This window comes from Herpailurus yagouaroundi, unplaced genomic scaffold (assembly GCF_014898765.1).
Source record: "Herpailurus yagouaroundi ecotype Mexico unplaced genomic scaffold, PumYag 142, whole genome shotgun sequence".
NCBI classification, from domain to species: domain Eukaryota; kingdom Metazoa; phylum Chordata; class Mammalia; order Carnivora; family Felidae; genus Herpailurus; species Herpailurus yagouaroundi.
In genome coordinates this window covers 23,771,144-23,788,065 of record NW_024412397.1, presented here as the reverse complement: position 1 = coordinate 23,788,065, position 16,922 = coordinate 23,771,144, and the positions used below count along the sequence as shown (strand labels likewise).

At 42.5% G+C, this 16,922-nt stretch overlaps 2 pseudogenes; both read left to right on the top strand.

Moving 5' to 3' along the window:
• Window positions 1–1,578: 1,578 nt before the first annotated feature.
• On the top strand, window positions 1,579–3,991 carry LOC121032699 (protein NipSnap homolog 3A-like; annotated as a pseudogene).
• Window positions 3,992–6,629: 2,638 nt separating this feature from the next.
• Window positions 6,630–7,066, top strand: LOC121032634 (60S ribosomal protein L30-like; annotated as a pseudogene).
• Window positions 7,067–16,922: the final 9,856 nt, after the last annotated feature.

Genomic DNA, 16,922 nt, shown 5'->3' with positions numbered 1-16,922 from the left:
AGGGTGGGCTGTACAAGATGTACACAGATTAAGGACAGTTGAAGCAAGAATTGGACGGGTGGTGGGATTTTCAAGGTGGTGGGAAGATAGTCGCAGGATTTTGAAGTCTTGTCCCGTTCCCTTATACCTGTCCGTCCATCCCTTGTGAACCCAGGGCTGATGTGGGAAGCCTCAGACTGCAGTAGAAGGATTCTGAGATGTGAATTCATCACACAATATTCACAAGCATGAGCCATTCTCTTCAGAACACTAGAATCGTTTGATTCCATTACTCATAGGCTGTGGTCAGCTTTGGCCCTTCCAAAGGGCCTCTGGGTGTAAATCCCAGGTACACAGAGGGGATCCAGGGACGTAAACAAATGAGAAGAATCCTTTTACTAAAGGGTGTCAGCTCTCAGCTGGGTATAGACTGGTGGGAAGTATGATTTCTTCAGCCCTAGAGTGAGAGACATTGCTTTAAATTACTCTGGGGGCCACGGTAATTCCTAGAGGATAACAGCTACTATTTTCTGCAGGCCACTAAGCATTCTGGCTTTGTTCTCAAGCTCTGATAGAAAATTACCAAATCCTTAATTGAAGCCTACAGGGTCTGCAGGGAGATTTCAGGGCCTTGAGAATTGATTTGGCCCAGCCCTGTCACTCTGGTGGGCACCTCTCTGGTGTCTCGGAGACATGGAAACGAACCCTCTGCTTGACTAACCCCCCAAAAGAGCTGCCCAGTGCATTCCATTGTGGGCAGTTCAGGTGTTTAGAGGACCATGTCTTACTTTCAACTGAAAGCTGCTTCCTTAAAACTCCTGCTCACTAATCCTGCTTCTGCCCTCTGGAACTACACGGGATAAATATAATCCCTTTTTCAGATGAAAGCTCTTCAGATAGGAGAAGCTGGTTATCACATTCCCTAAAGTCTTCCTTTACACAAGGCACCCGTTCTAAGTATGAAATGGTGTGAAACTCCTCACCAGCCTACTGCGAACCTCACCATGTGCATCTATCAGGATCCAGAAAGGAAGGTAGAAACACTCGCAACATTTCCAGTAGAGACAAATTAATATGGGAGCTTTCTACGTAGCTGAAGAAGGGCAAAGGGAACAAAAAGGCAAATGTGACAGAGATGTTAGTAACTGCGGGAAGCAGCTACCACCCCAAGAGCCAGAGGATGAAGAAGGGGAGTGTCCCTGAGCCCAGAAGCACGGGAGGCCACCCACAGGACAGTGGCAGTGCCATGAGGGGTGGAACCTCTGAGGGGCACAGTGCCACTGATGCTGGGGCCGCCAGCACTGTGTTGGCACTCTCATGCAGCCTGCAGTCAACTAAGCCCCTACTTCCATGAAGCAGGTGAGACCAAACCCGAATTTTGCCAAAATGAGTGTTTGAAGATCAGGTCTCCAGTGGATCTATTTTTTTCTTTCTTTCTCAGCAGACTGCCCCTATCCTCTGGTGACTGTGCCCTTTTTTTTCCCTTGGGAAACCTCCCTCCTGCATGCATGTGGCTGGGCTGTCAGTCACATGTGACCCCCAACAGCCCAATCCCAGGAGGGGACGCCACAGGAGACAAGCTTTGCAACTTGGGCAGAGATGCCGAGGGACATGTGGTCGGTGGGACGGAAGCGTCGATGGCACTTCCCTACAGAAGCAGTGTTTGGGTTTTCTACTGACATCCCTGCAGCTGCTCTGATTCTCGGTTTTTCCAAGACTCTGTTGTTCACCCCCCCTCCTTTTTTTTTACTATTATTGCAAGCACTTCCCAGTATCCCTCCTATAAAGTACTTTCTTGCTCAGGTTACCGAGGGTCTATTTCAGTTGCTCACAACCAAAAAACCTGGAATGCTGTGTATCTTTACCCGTATTTCCTATAGGCAGGAAGAAACCATCTGGCGTGGTGGAGAGCTATCAAATACTGACTCTGAAGCCAGCACATCAGCAATCCTCCTAACTTTCTGTCTTCACAAATATTAGAAGCCCAGGGAATTACTGCCAACCAGAAAGTAAACTCCTCTGGGTGTGCTGAAGAAAGCTATCCTTATTGCTCTGGAGTTTCAAAATCTGTGATGCAGATGAATGTATGGGAATCGGGTCTGGAAAAAACATTTTGATATGACAACTTTGATGTGATCATATCAAAATGGGAACATCAAAATATTAAAAAAAATCTTTTTGTTTCCTAGAAATGTGAACAATGGACACCTCAAAGCCTCATCCCATCCCTGGGTCTGACCTTACTATGCCTCTAAAATTCACTCAGAAATGGGATGAAGGTCAGGAAGTCAGTGTGTATATAATTATATTAACTGGCACTTTAGGAAAATTTCTTTAAAAAATTAAATAGTTTTACATGGCTGTCAAAATATCTTCAAAGCATTACATCAAAAGACCATGTGTTTGATTTCCATATATCCATACAAGTCATTAAAAAGGTACCAATATATGCATTTTTTCAAGAAGAGCAACCTCCCCCCACCCCCATCATCACATGCTACTTTTCAGATGGGCAGAACTGAGTTTATCCGTAACATATATACTCAGTAACTCAACTAGTTAAGAAAACTCTTCTTCGTGTAATTGCCATTCATTTCATGCTTATCCACATTGTCCATAGGGATAGTTTGACTATGACTTCTTGAAGTCTTGACCCAGGAAAATGTTGGCTTCCCTTATAACTTCTAAGCATAGAAACAAGGTTAGTTGGGTAAAGCTTGTTTTGTAAAAATCAGAGTGGTACAAGTAGTTCTGTTTAATAATTATATTTTAAATACTAAAAAATATTTACTCTTCTAAAAATTGGCTAGGTCCTGGGGCACCTGGGTGGCTCAGTTGGTTAAGCTTCCGACTTCAGCTCAGGTCATGATCTCTGGCTGGTGGGTTCAAGCCCTGCGTCGGGCTCTGTGCTGATGACTCGGAGCCTGGAGCCTGCTTTGGGTTATGTGTCTCCCTGTCTTTCTGCCCCTCCTCTACTCATGCTCTTTCTCTCTCTCTCTCAAAAATAAATAGACATTAAAGAACTTGGCCTGGACCTGGTTTCTAGTAAGGAAGACATAGGAAGAGAGACCCTTGAAAGACTACTGACTGGCTTCCCTTCCCACTGGGCTGCCCTTCCCAGCACTTGAAGCTACCACTAGTCTTGATTCCTGAGGGGTCTGGCCACACAGCCATTCACCCTCAGGTGTGTTCACCTTTGCTAAGGGGGGGGGGGGGGCTGACAATATGATGAAATACTCTATGAGTTTTTAAACTTTTAAAGAAAAATGAGTTTCCAGAAAATATTAAGAAAACCATTCATCTTTGGACAGCTGACTCTGAATTTGTTGGATTTTGGAGTGTAACATTTGGAGGTGGAGTGAATAAAGTGTTTCATGTTTGGAAGTACGATAGTTTGTTTTTTTTTTTAACTCTCTCTTTTTAAAATAGGCTTCAATGCCCAGTGCAGAGCCCAGTACAAGGCTTGAACTCACCACACTGGGATCAAGACCTGAACTGAGATCAAGAGTTGGATGCTTCACCGACTGAACTACCCAGATGCCTTGGAAGTATCATAGTTTTGTTCATGGAACTGAAGTTCAGAAAGGTTTGACCAAAAATAAGGATGGCCAGGAACAGCTTCTGATTCCAAAGTTGGCTCTCATTGATTAACAAGAGTTTGAGGTTTCTTATGTCATACCATGGGCCAAAAAACCTCCAAAGGAGTGAGTCCAAGAACTGGTTATTTTCCAGATGAAACCTGATGCCAGCTCTGTGGGGTGATGCACTAAAAATGGCAGTTGACACCCTTGTAGATTTAGGCTATGTAAAACCAGTTGGCATTCTCCACCCAGAATATGGAGCAGGCAGCAGAGTTCCTGTTCTTCAGTGAAATATGAGTACAGATGATCGTGTAGCTGGGAGACATCAGTCTCTTGAGGACCCCAGGCTTGTGGTGGTTGTTTGGAAAGATGTCAACTACCATGTGTCACAGCAAAGTATGCTTCTGATGCCCATGTCATTTCACTGTTGAAATAGCTTTCTACTGAAATATGAGGCATTTCATGAACTGCCCTAAAATGCGTCTGCTATGGGGCTTTGATTCTCCCAATAGATTCTCACTGTAGCTGGAAGGAGGTGATAAGTTAATTAGCTATGTCCCTTGCATTTTTGAAAGCCACCTCTGTCTTTTGTCACCACCACTTCAGGAGATAGTTCTGTCCCTTTCCTCCAGCATGGAGCCCGAGGTGGGGCTCTATCTCACCACTGTGAGATCATGACCTGAGCCGAAATCAAGAGTCGGTCGCTCAACTGACTAAGCCACCAGGTACCCCAATTATTACTTCATTTTAGATCACTACTTAACAAAGATACTTGGGACATGTTTTTGTTTTAAGGAGATCTTTATGGTTATGGATATGCTTGCCATAATGAAAGTCTACATATCCAAAGAAAAATTATTCTCAGGTCTGGATAATTTTCACCTTTATGTAATCCACCCATTTACTTTTCTTTTCTTTTCTTTTCTTTTTTTTTTTAAATTGGAGCATGTTCCTATTCCTCAAAATCCCCTCCAATACTCCATCGCTCCCTGCAGCTGCTTATACCCCACACCTGCCTCTGTGGAGTGGGATGTCATTCTCCAGAACACATTTGAGTGGCAAGGTGTTTTCTTGTCTCCTTGCCTATCACAGGTTTCAGTTTCCTACTAACCATATTTGTTCTAGCCTTCCCAGTTTGAAGATCACTTTCCTTGATAGAGAAAGGAGTATAGGAGTTGAATTGCCTTGCTTTTCTCTGTTAACTTTCAACATGACGTCACTTGCCCCTAAGAGCCTCTTCATTCCTCATTCTTCCTGCTCTGAGCCCAGCCAAAAGCCCCCTTTTAGTGCCCTTACACTGAATTTTGAAACCTCGGGGCAATTTGGACTCTGTTTTTCCTAGGATCATTATGACTGGCTAATATTCCTTGGTGATAAGTGTATAAGTGCTTCTTTTCATATTTCAGGTGTTTCTTTTTAAAATCTGTAATCATTAGAAAGCTCTCTGCATTGTTTGTTTTTATTTGCTTTTGGTTTCTTTTTTGTCAAAGACACTTCCCCTTATTTCTTCTTGATCTATGTCATTTGTTGTTATGGTCTGAATGTTTATGTTGCCCTAAAATTCATATACTGAAATCTAATCCCCAGTGTAATGGTATTTGGAGATGGAACCTTTGGGAGGTGATTTTGGTCCAGAGGGAAGAGCCTTCATGAATGGGATTAGTAGCCTGATAAAAAAGGTGGAGGAGCTGTCTCACTCTTTCTCTGTGCCACGTGTGGATGCAAGGAGAAGCTGGCAGTGTGCAACTCAGAAGGGGTTCTTTCCAAGAACCCCACCATGCTGACCCTGACCTCTGACTTCCAGCCTTCGGAACTGTGAGAAATAGATTTCTGTTGTGTATAAGCCCCCCAGTCTGTGATACTTTGTTACAGCAGCCCAATGGACTAAGACAAATGTTAGTGTTCAGGTAGAATTTTTTCCTGTGAAACTTCTTTCTTCTTTTAGCCATTTTAACTTTTAGAATGTTGCCAAGGAGTCATTCCTACCTTTTCTCTGAACTTTTACAAACTATTTTTTTCCCTAAAATCTAGAATTTATGTATAATTATGGCCAATGGTTATGTTGGGGAACAAGAATGTCCTGTTCCCTTCAAGGTCCTTCTAGCCAGACTTAGAATCAAATTGACATGAGACAGATTAACACGGGAAAATCAAATTTAAGAGTGTATGTACAGGGAATCTACACAGACATGGAAATCCCAAAGGCAGGAAAAATAAGGTATATATGTCATTCTGGACTAAGGAGAAGGGGTAGGGGTCTGGGACTTCTTTTGAAAGAAGGAATGCAATTCACAGGAAGATGAAAAAGAATAAAGGTTTGGAAAACAAGTATTTTCTGGGCTACTCAGAAACAGTGGGGCATAGAGGACTTTACCCAAACAGGTCTTGTTAGGTTCCTCCCTGTCTGCCATATCTAGTTTATATCATAATGTAGCTATCTATCATGATAGTTCTCTCCCTATAAATTCTTTTTAGGCACATGAGCGAGAAGTAAAGAGCTTTTCTTTTATTTGCTGGGTTTTGATTGCTTTTTAACTCAAAATAATCTTTATGCCAAAGTGGCCCATCTTGGGGTGGCCTGCCCTTGGACCCCAACAATTCCTTCATTCTTTGGCTGTTCATAGTTCCACAAGGATGATAGTCACTTTATCTGGCTATTTATTTCACTACACTAGGGTTAGTGCCTAAGGGTTGTGCCTAAGGCTTAGGAAGAAGGGTCACACAGTAGCTGCAACACCAGGGGCTTCTGAATTTGGCAGATCTGGATTGCAATCTCCACAGACCCGCTGATGATCTTAAACAATCCACTTGACCTGTCTGACTCATAAGGTTAAAAATTGAGTCAATTATACAACTTTGCAGCGATGTTTTTAAAATCATAAAGACTGTAAAATTTGCTCAGTGAATGGTAGCTATTGTTATTACTACCTGAATAATACAAAGAGAATTCTGAACACTGCTGGGGACAAAAGGTCCTTAACATACGAGGGTAGGCCCATAATGTTAGCAGCAGACCTGCCCACTCAGTAATGTTTATGATCTTTTGGAATACATTCCTGCTCCAGCATATGTGCTAATATATGTTCGTGAGCTTTCTGTCCTCGCTCCAGGCCATCTTGGCGACTGGTCTTGATTGGGGTCTTCTCGCACTAAGACAGGAGGGTCTAAGCCCTGCAAAGAAGATGTAAAAGTCACTGGAGACGATCAGCCCTAGGCTCCAACTTGTTATGAAAAGTAGACAGTGTGCTCTGGGGTACAAGCAGGCTCTGAAAATGATCAGACACGGCAAAGTGAAACGGATCCTCCTTGCCAACTACTGCCCAGGCTTGAGGAAATCTGAAATAGAATACTGTACCGTGTTGGCCAAAAGTGGGGTCCATCACTACAGTGGCAATAAAATTGAATTGGGCACAACATGTGGGAGATACTACAGAGGATGCACACTGGTTGCCGTTGATCCAGGTGATTCTAATGTCATGAGAAGCCTGCAGACTGGGGAAAGGTAAATCACGCAAACATTTTTCTTTACTAAAACTGGCCAGAGCTTGTTAAAAAAAAAGTGTGCGTGAGTTGGTAGTGTGGCATAAATAAGTAAAGCTACAATAGGTATCATTAGGGTCGAAATATAGACATATTGGTGGCAACAAGCATACTGATTGAGCACACAGTTTCCGAAGCTAAACTGAATGGCTCAAAGTCCTTCTGGGCCACATATTAGCTTTGTGATCTTGGGCAAATGGCTGGGATATTTTGTGTTCCCATTTCTAACTCACTGATCTGTTACAAAGATTTAAATGTATAAATACATGTAATTGTTTAGAATGTCACCTGGCACATGGCACTTAACGATGTTAGCTCTTATTACCTTGCTGAGGACGGCATTATGTGAAGACAGAGCTGAGAATGCCAGAAGCAATAGCATTCCCATGTCAACCAGAGAATCTGCAACAACACTGAGAAATCCTCAGAGATAAACAGGGCTAAGGAAATGAACAAAAGGAAGGTACTGAAAAATGTTCACAAGAAAGCTTAGGTTGATAAGTCCTTCCATTGGGAAACATATAGACATGTCTGGAGGTAATGGTTTCAGTCATGATGTTGTACGAGGTTAGTTTATAAGGGCAGCTGAACATTTACCATCAATTTGGGGGTATCTCTTGCTGAATAATTACAGCCTCCATCTGAGTGGGCTGTCCAAGTGCCCCCTACCCTTTTAGGGGAGTAGAGGTGTGCACCATTATCCAAGATGGGTTGTAGGTGAACCCATGGGTACGCAGTTATATATCTTTATAAATCCTTCTCCTCCTCTTTGTTTTTTTGGCAGTCAGTCAATCAAGCTTTAAAAAGATGGGCCCTCAAAGGCTACGTGGTGGGATTAAAGTCAGGGATAGTAGCAAAGAAGAGAAGCATTTGAAACAAGGTCAGTGCCCTTCAGGATTATTTTTTAGACTCTAAGCAAACAAAACACTGCTCAGAGCTAAAATAAACATGTTTTCAAATGTGAGAAACTCTTCTTAAGCTTCCAACTTTGGCTCAGGTCATGTTCCTATGGTTTGTGAGTTCGAACCCCACTTTGGGCTATGTGTTGACAGCTCAGAGCCTGGAACCTGCTTCAGATTCTGTGTCTCCCTCTCTCTCTGCCCCTCCCCAACTCATGCCCTCTCTCTCTCTCTCTCAAAAATAAACATAAAAATATTTTTTTTATACTGGGCATGGTAATAATAACATGTAACCCCAAATGTGTTTATAAGGAGTAAGTGAGTTAATACAGCGCCTGGCACACAGTGAGCACTCAGCCTGGTTAGCTTAATCTTTAGGTAGATTTCCCCTAGAAAGCCATCGGCCCTGGACTCTTATTTTTGGGGAGACTTTTAATTACTGATTCACTTTATTTACTGGTAATGGGCCTATTGAAATTTTCTATTTCTTTCTGTTTCAGTTTTGACAGTTTATCTGTTTCTAGGAATTTGCGCATTTCTTCCAGAGTGCCCAATTTGTTGCCATGTAATTGCTTATAATATTCTTTTATTATTGTTTGTATTTCTGCGATACTGGTTGTGATCTCTCCTCTTTCATTCATGATTTTAGTTTATTTGGGTCCTTTCCTTTTTCTTTTTGATTAATCTGGCTAGGGTTTTGCCAATTTTGTTAATTCTTTCAAAGAACCAGCTCCTGGTTTTATTGATCTGTTTTACTGTTGTTGTTTTTTTATTTCGAGATCATTGATTTGTGCTCTAATCTTTATTATTTCCCTTCTTCTGCTGGTTTGGGGCTCCATTTGATGGTCTTTTTCCAGCTCCTTTAGGTGTAATGTTAAGTTATGTATTTAAGACCTTTCTTCCTTCTTTAGGAAGACCTGGATTGCTATAGACTTTCTTCTTATGGCTGCCTTTGCTGCATCCCAGAGGTTTTGGACGGTCACGTTTTCATTTTCATTGGCTTCCATGTTCTTTTCAATTTCCACTTTAATTTCTTCGTTATATCATTCATTCTTTAGTAGGATGTTCTTTAATCTCCAAGTATTCATGGTCTTTCCAATTTTTTTCTTGTGGTTGATTTCAAGTTTCATATGCATGGTACGATCTCCATCTTTCTGTACTTGTTAAGGGCTGATTTGTGATCCAGTATGTGATCTATTCTGGAGAATGTTCCATGTGCACTTGAGAAGAATGTGTATTCTGCTGCTTCAGGATGAGATGTTCTGAATATATCTGTTAAGTCCATCTGGTCCAATGTGTCATTCAAAGTTACTGTTTCCTTGTTGATTTTCTGCTTAGATGATCTGTTCATCGTTGTAAGTGAAGAATTGAAGCCCCCTACTATTGTGGTATTGTTATCAATGAGTTTCTTTATGTTTGAAAGCTGTTAAGTAACTAACTGGTGGTTATAAATTGAGAAACATTTCTTTGTTCAGGAATTCCTCTCTCCACCTTCCATAAATATTCTTGTTTATCAAAAGTAAAGTTTGAGGTAGAGTTTTGAGAGATTCTAGTCTACTTATACCTATTTGAATTAATTCAAAATTCTACTGACTCCTCAGAGTTGATTCAAAACACCATTTCCTCTAGGAAGCCTCTCCAACTACTCCCAGTTATATAGTGAGTCTCACTCATGGCTGCTCAGTGCACATGTGGCCCAAACTTCATATGCTGTCAATTGGCTGACATCACATTTTTTATTTCTTTCTCCTGTTTCATCTGAATAAATCTTTTATTCTGAAGTGTATTTCCAGATAATTGAAGACAGTATATATTCAGCATTTTTCAAAAGTATAATGAATGAATTTATTTCTTTTTTATAATAGAAGTCTGGCATACAAAGGGCAAACTGGGTGGTGACATTTAAAAATCATCATCAAAAAAGAGTTGAGTTAGGGGCACCTGGGGGGCTCAGTCAGTTAAATGTCTGGCTCTTGGTTTGGGCTCAGGTCATGATCTCACAGTTTGTGGGTTTGAGCCCCCGTCAGACTCTGTGCTGACAGCAGAGATTTGCTCCTCTCTCTGTCCCTCCCCTGCTTGTGCGCACGCTCTCTCTCTCTCAAAATAAATAAATAAACATGGAAAAAAAAAGAGTTGAGTTAGTTTGCTTGTGTTTAAGGTCTGGTTGCTCTTATTTTGCTCTATGACCCTATGTGAGTTCTCTAAACTCTCCAAACCTTGATTTCTTCATCTGTAATAGAATCATTGAGAACTAAATGGTGTAAGCCACATGCCTGAACCAAATCGGGTTCTGGACAAACGTTGGTTTATAACCAGTGTCAGTGGATCTTCTCCTCTCGATCCATGAGACAACTTTGACTTCCATCCATCCCCTTGCGTCCTGATCAATTGACAGCCCAAGTGAGTGATGACTTTCGGAGAGCTTTTTCTGTCAGTCCTGGCTTTTGGTTGAATTCCCAGGAACTTTTTATGGCCATTTTCAACTCTTAGCAGTTCTTAAGCTATATAATGATAAATATATCCTGAATGCTTAGTAAGAATGCAAATTCCAGGACCACAGCCTGGATGATCTTGATTCCTTAAAGCCAGGAGGGGCTCAGGATTCTGCATTTTCAGCATGCACTGAGTGATTGCAGGTGATTCCCATGCAAGTGCTGTAGGAAACACACTTTGAGAAATTTCTAGCGAGGTTTCTAGGTCCTAGAAATAAACTCCTCATCTGTGGATCCAAAAAAGCCTCTAAGCAAGGGTGCATGCACAGACTTTAGGGACTCCATGAGCTCTCTGAAATTGAAGGCAAGTCACATGTATATGCATTTCTTTGGGGAGATGTTTGACTTTAGCTTTCATTTTATATACTTTCATAAACCCTCTATCCCACTGTTCCCTCTAAACAAAAACAAAACAAAAAAACCTTAAGAGCTATATCTCCATGCTCCAGGCCATTTTTCACCCAGCCCTCAGAGTCTATCTATCTCTAATAGCCAACCGGACATGGACAGAGCTGTGTCAGCAATTAGCCTACCCGCCGCCCCCAACACCTACAGAGTGCTCCCACACCAAACTCTCATTGTTTCTTATGGCCAACAGGTGGGTCCTCCTCGCCAGGCATAGCTGCATGCCATGGGCAGGAGTGGAGCCTGCAGATGTGGCTTATGTGGCTTATCTTCAGCAGCTTACACCCCTGCTGAGCACAAGTCTTGGAGAAAGCCTGCTATGGCCTCCATGTGGGTGCCCAGTGAAGGCAGGCCCTTATCTGGGTTTAAAATTGTCTGCCGAGGTCCAATGTTAGGAGTTCTGTGTTTTGCAGGTTGCTCGTGGAGTATCTCCACAGGAATCCAAATTATCTATGCTGGGGAAGGTCTGAGCCTCTGTGACAACCTGGTTACTCTCTCTCTCTCTCTCTGGGAAACTTGGCCACACTGAAGCTCCCTCGGGCACTGAGCCTAACCCAAGGTAAGATTTCCCTTTCTCCTTACCTGGGAACACAGTCTAAACAAATCAGCTCCCTGGAAGATGGTGGAGAGCTTGCTCTCTGCTTGTACCCATAGTCCCTTTAAATTTTTTTTTTTTTTCAACGTTTATTTATTTTTGGGACAGAGAGAGACAGAGCATGAACGGGGGAGGGGCAGAGAGAGAGGGAGTCACAGAATCGGAAGCACGCTCCAGGCTCTGAGCCATCAGCCCAGAGCCTGACGCGGGTCTCGAACTCACGGACCGCGAGATCGTGACCTGGCTGAAGTCGGACGCTTAACCGACTGCGCCACCCAGGCACCCCCCCATAGTCCCTTTAATTCCATTTTCTCTGCTGTACGCCTGTGGGGTAAGACCTACCTGCACCAGTATTCATTTAAGTGCCTTGTCTCCTAAGCTCTTCTTTTATTAGAGAAACATCAAAGATCCTCTCTTCACTACCAGTACCATTAAAGCCTGATTCGCCTTTCATGGGAATCCTGTTTCCCCTCTAATGGCCATTGATATGTCCTGGGCTTTGGGACATCTACAAATGGCTCAGGTTATTTGCTGATGATGCATGTATGTGTTCTTCCTCTAAATATCTTCTGTCCCAATCTTTAGAGCTGATTACCTCTGGGTTTCATTTTGTGAAATGTGGTGCTGGAGTGTGAGAGGGCACAGAGGAAGGCAGCAGGATGCTGGTGTGGCCAAGCAGCTTTACCTGATGTCTCTTGTGATCTCTGAACCACCCAAAGGCCTTGTTGGTCCTTTTTTTGTCCTTTCCTCCCGTGACAAAGCTTTCCTGGAGAAGTCCAGCATTGATTCCTATGCTGCTGGTAAAAATGTCACCCTAGGTCTGGAGATGGTGAAGTGCCTTTTGTATTCACTTCCATGCCTTCCATGGCTCTGTTCTCCCGCCTGGTAGCTTATTCTGTATGAAGAGCTTAGCAGCACTGGGCTCTGGAAGAGAGCAGGCAAATATGGTGATATAAAATGCTAACAACAGCAGATGGCAGGAAAATTTCCTTTAAATTCAGATGAGCAGTTGCTTCTTCTGGTGGGCTTTTATTATTAAATTTATTTCCCTCATTTGGCTAGATAGGTCTCTCCTTGTGCTCGCTTATCATGTGCTGAAATCATCTTGCTTTTAATATCGGAAACAAGGAGCTGTTCATTATACCAATTATAAATATATCCATATGGTCCCATGTGTAATCGTCAACTCAGTAACACAGATGTAGCCTTCATATTTGGAGGGAGTAAGCGTTCACCTTATCCTAGAGAAAATGGTAAGCTTCTGAGCTTTTAGGCGCCTACCAACCTTTTTCTTTAGGATAAAGTGAGCCTTTCTGGGAGCCAAAAATTATTGATCCTTTAATTGATTTCAAATACCTTATCTTTATCTTAGCCCCAGAGGTCCTGACTCTAATCTCTGTCTTACAACTGTTGAAACTTAGTGCTCTGATATTAAGCCATCTGTGCTCTGTGAATTTGTGATTTTTTTCATTTCCAATATCTATTAGGAGGAACCAAAGCTCATCAAGTTCTTTGGAAATTGAATTAAAGTGATTCTTTTACCATTTGTCCTCCCTGCCAAAATAAAATTCTTTATCACTGTTATAGGCAACATCTCCCTTATCACCCATTGCCTTCCTGCTCCATAGTTATATTACCATCAATGTTGTTTAATTTCATATGTAGCCAAATTGGTATCAGCTTATATATATATATATATATATATATATATATATATACAATTTCCAGGTCAGGAATCCTAGAATTCCAAGGACAGAAAAGGAAATCCAGAGGTCATATAATTCAGTCCTCTAGTTTTCCAAAGAAATGTTCAAGTCATATGGAAGGAATTTATTTTCAAGCAACACATTCTCTGCAACGAGATGGCTACAGAAAGGCTAAGGGATAGCAATGGGGCATTCAAATGAAATGCCTCCTGTTTTTTCACAGCATCTCTAGGTAGTAGTAAGGGACCTTCAGTGCCAGGGGAAGACCATCACAGGCAATTTTGTGAACCCAGTGATAAACCTCCTATTGAAGAGAGATGTGCAGTGAACCTGATTATTTCTCAAAGAACTGTCATTTTCCCAAGAGCTGGCATTTTCAACCTCTTGAAGAACACCAACCACTGTTATCACAGCTCTAACTTGAGCAATCATTCAGGGGTTTGAAACATTAAACTCGAATACATAATTTTAAAGGGGATAATTTTAGCAAGATTCACCCTGAACTGAAACAGCTCCAGTCAGCCCTTCTCCAACAAGAGGGTCACTGCTTGCTTTTCTTGGCACTGACAATTCCCTCCCTAATTCTCCCCATCTTCCTTTCCAACCAGAGGAAATGAGGTCCCAGGCCATGGATTTATGAGATCCCTGAGAAGAATACCCAGAAACTTTGAAAAAGAGGCAAATATAGTCTACTCAGGAGAACTCCCAAGAGGAAGAACTGACTCTCTCTTGTTGCACTGCTAAGCAAGCTGCACTTTCCAGGGTAAGAATGACACCAGTGGAAAAGGCGGTCTGAAACTTATCTCTGACCCTGTCAGATATCACAAATGATACAAATTCTGTTTTGGAAACCCAACAAACCAGTTTAAATTTAAATTCTTAACTGATGTTCTCATGGCTAATCACATAGCCCTTATTTCTTCTTAGCTAGCCAAGGGGAAATTTATGCTATAGCAAACACATTGTGTGTGTGTGTGTGTGTGTGTGTGCGCGTGCACACCTAAATAGAAGCTTGTAATTAGTCTAGAAAAGAAAGCACCATTTGGATCTCAAGAAGAGACCATTTGGAATTTGGAACATGTTTTCATTGCCTGGATATAGTAATCTAAGTCCCTGTCTTCAGGGTCTCTTATAAGAGGTGATACCCATTTTTGTTTCTGTTTCTGGTAACTGCCTGTGTTGCAGTTGGCTGATGCCTCCTGTCCAGAGTTATAAATGCCACTGTGCGGCCATTGTCTTGTCAGATGTTAAGCTACTTGTTCTGCAACAAAAGGAACAGCACCAGCAGTAAACCCCAGGCCCACCCTAGACTAGTTCCTGTGGTCTGTTCAACCTCCTGATCAGCAAAAGCTCAGCAATGGTGGCAATCTGAATACCTTAGATGAGTGTCCTGCAGCCTAACTTTATCTGTCCTTGGCCAAAAGGGGTAGCCGAGGAAGGAAAACAGCTCTGACAGCCAGGAATTCACCTGGCTCTGTCAGTGGGGCAGTGGCATCACGAGGTGCTTCCTGTCAATTAGAGCTAGGCTTTGGTGTTCCCCCTTTTAATTATAGACCATTTCAAAGAACAGCAACGCCAGGCAAGGCCACTCAGAAAAGGCACAAACAAGATCATTCTGTAATCATGTCTGAATACAGACAAAAACATAGACATTGTCTCCACCACAGAATGACCCTCATCCTGGATAATATAAGCAAGGATTTGTCTTTACTAATCCCGGCTTCAAGCTCACTCCATCCTTATGGCCTTCTAGGTAAGAATCATAGTCACCGAACCCTAGAATTACCCCACTTCCTGACAGCATCCAACGTAGAGCAAACCACATTTCCCTGTAAAATGAGCAACCTGCCCGCCAGAAGCCCAAATTCCCTTGTCCCTTCTAACACCCTCTTACTGAGGTACCCTACCACTTCCCATCATGTGCATTCTCTCCTGCTGCAAAAGCTCAGTTCCCTGACCTTTGTTCAGCTGCAGATGTGTTCATGGTGGTCTTTGGATGAAGGGCTCCTCTTGTGCTATTTCACATCTCAGTAAACATCCTCACTCAAGCATTCTGCTAAAACAGATCATGGGTATCTTTATCTTTATCCCCATGGGTATCCCCATGATCTGTTTTAGCAGAATGCTTGGGGATCATGAAGTCATACCTGACATCTTCCTGTAACCCCATCCTGCATCGATCACAAATTCTGATCATTTTTACCTTGTAATAGCTCTCATAACCCTTTCCTTCTCTACATCTTCAAAGTAACCTCTGTTGTCCAGGTGACAAACCTCTCTCCCCTCGCCTACTGCCCACCACGAGTCTCTAACCTAGTCTTCCTGCTGCTCCCTTCACTTTCTCCAATCTGTATCCCATACTGCAGCTGGAGTAATTTTTTCCAATTAGAAACCTTACAGAGCAAGTCTCATGTTGAAAGCACTGTAATGCTTCCTAAAGCCTCAGTTACCGACAATGACCATGAGGGCCATAAGAAGTCTGACCCATTCTTACCTCTTTAGCCTCATCTCATGTTATTCCCCACTTTTCTGATCTAGCCACATTGGCCTTCTCTCATTTCTTTGAACACCATATACTTCTGCTACCACAGGGGATTTGTATATACCATCTCTCTGGAAGCTCACTCCCTTTCTCCTTCACTGAGTAAACTCTTCTTCACCGTTCAGGTCTCAGTTCAACTGTGTCTTGGGCTAACCTCCTCTGACCACCCTAAGTCAGCTCATGTTATTTATATCTCATACCACATACCTCTCTCTGTGGTAGCAGAGTTGAAATTTTATTTTTATTGATGTCATTCTTTGATTGATACCTGTCTCCTCCAAAGATGCCTTACACTCAGTAAGTGCTTAATATTTGTGGAATGAGTGACAGGTCTCTGCTCTGCCACTGGTGAGCTGCCTCATTTCGAACATGTCATTTAACCTTATTAACCACCTTGGTCTTGTTGAGCTGCCATAACAAAGGTCTGCAGAATGAATGGCTCAGACAAGACACTTATTTTCTCACAGTTGTGGAGACTGAAAGTCTAAGATCAAGAGGTCGTCAGAGTTGGTTTCTGGTGAGAGCTCTTTTCCTGCCTTGCAGATAGCCACCTTCTTGCTGTGTTCTTACATGGTCTTTTCTCTGTGAAGAGAGAGAGAGAGACAGAGAGAGACGGAGAGAGAAAAATGGATCATGGATCTTTGGTGTCTCTTTCTCTTCTTATAAGGATGCCAGTCTGCTTGGATTAGAACCCCATCCTTATGACCTTATTTAACCTAAATTACCTTCCTAAAGGTATCTCCAAATACAGTCACAGTGAGTGCTTCAATATGTGCCTTTTGGGGGGCACACAATTCAGTCCATAACTTTAATCCTTAGATTTCTCACCTGTATAGAGATGAATAATTGTCCCTAGGAGATGTTATGAAGGTAAAATGTGACAGTGTATGTGAAAGTTCCCCAATACATACAAAGTTCTAACCCAAGGAGGGTGGTAGGAGTCTACTCTTTGGTTAAGAAAGATTGTGGCTAATGTCTTCTCAAGGTAGACAAAGTTTATAGATAAGAAAGCCTATACTGGTTTTGGGGGTGGGAATTGTTTTAGCTTAACATCAGAAACATAATAGGTAGAGTCATGGTGTTCGATAAAGGGCCGGGCTTCTTGGAAATTGTGAGTCCTCACGCCTGGATTGCTTCTGTAGGACACTCAGTGGAATGGGAGACTGGACCAGGAGTCTTCTTC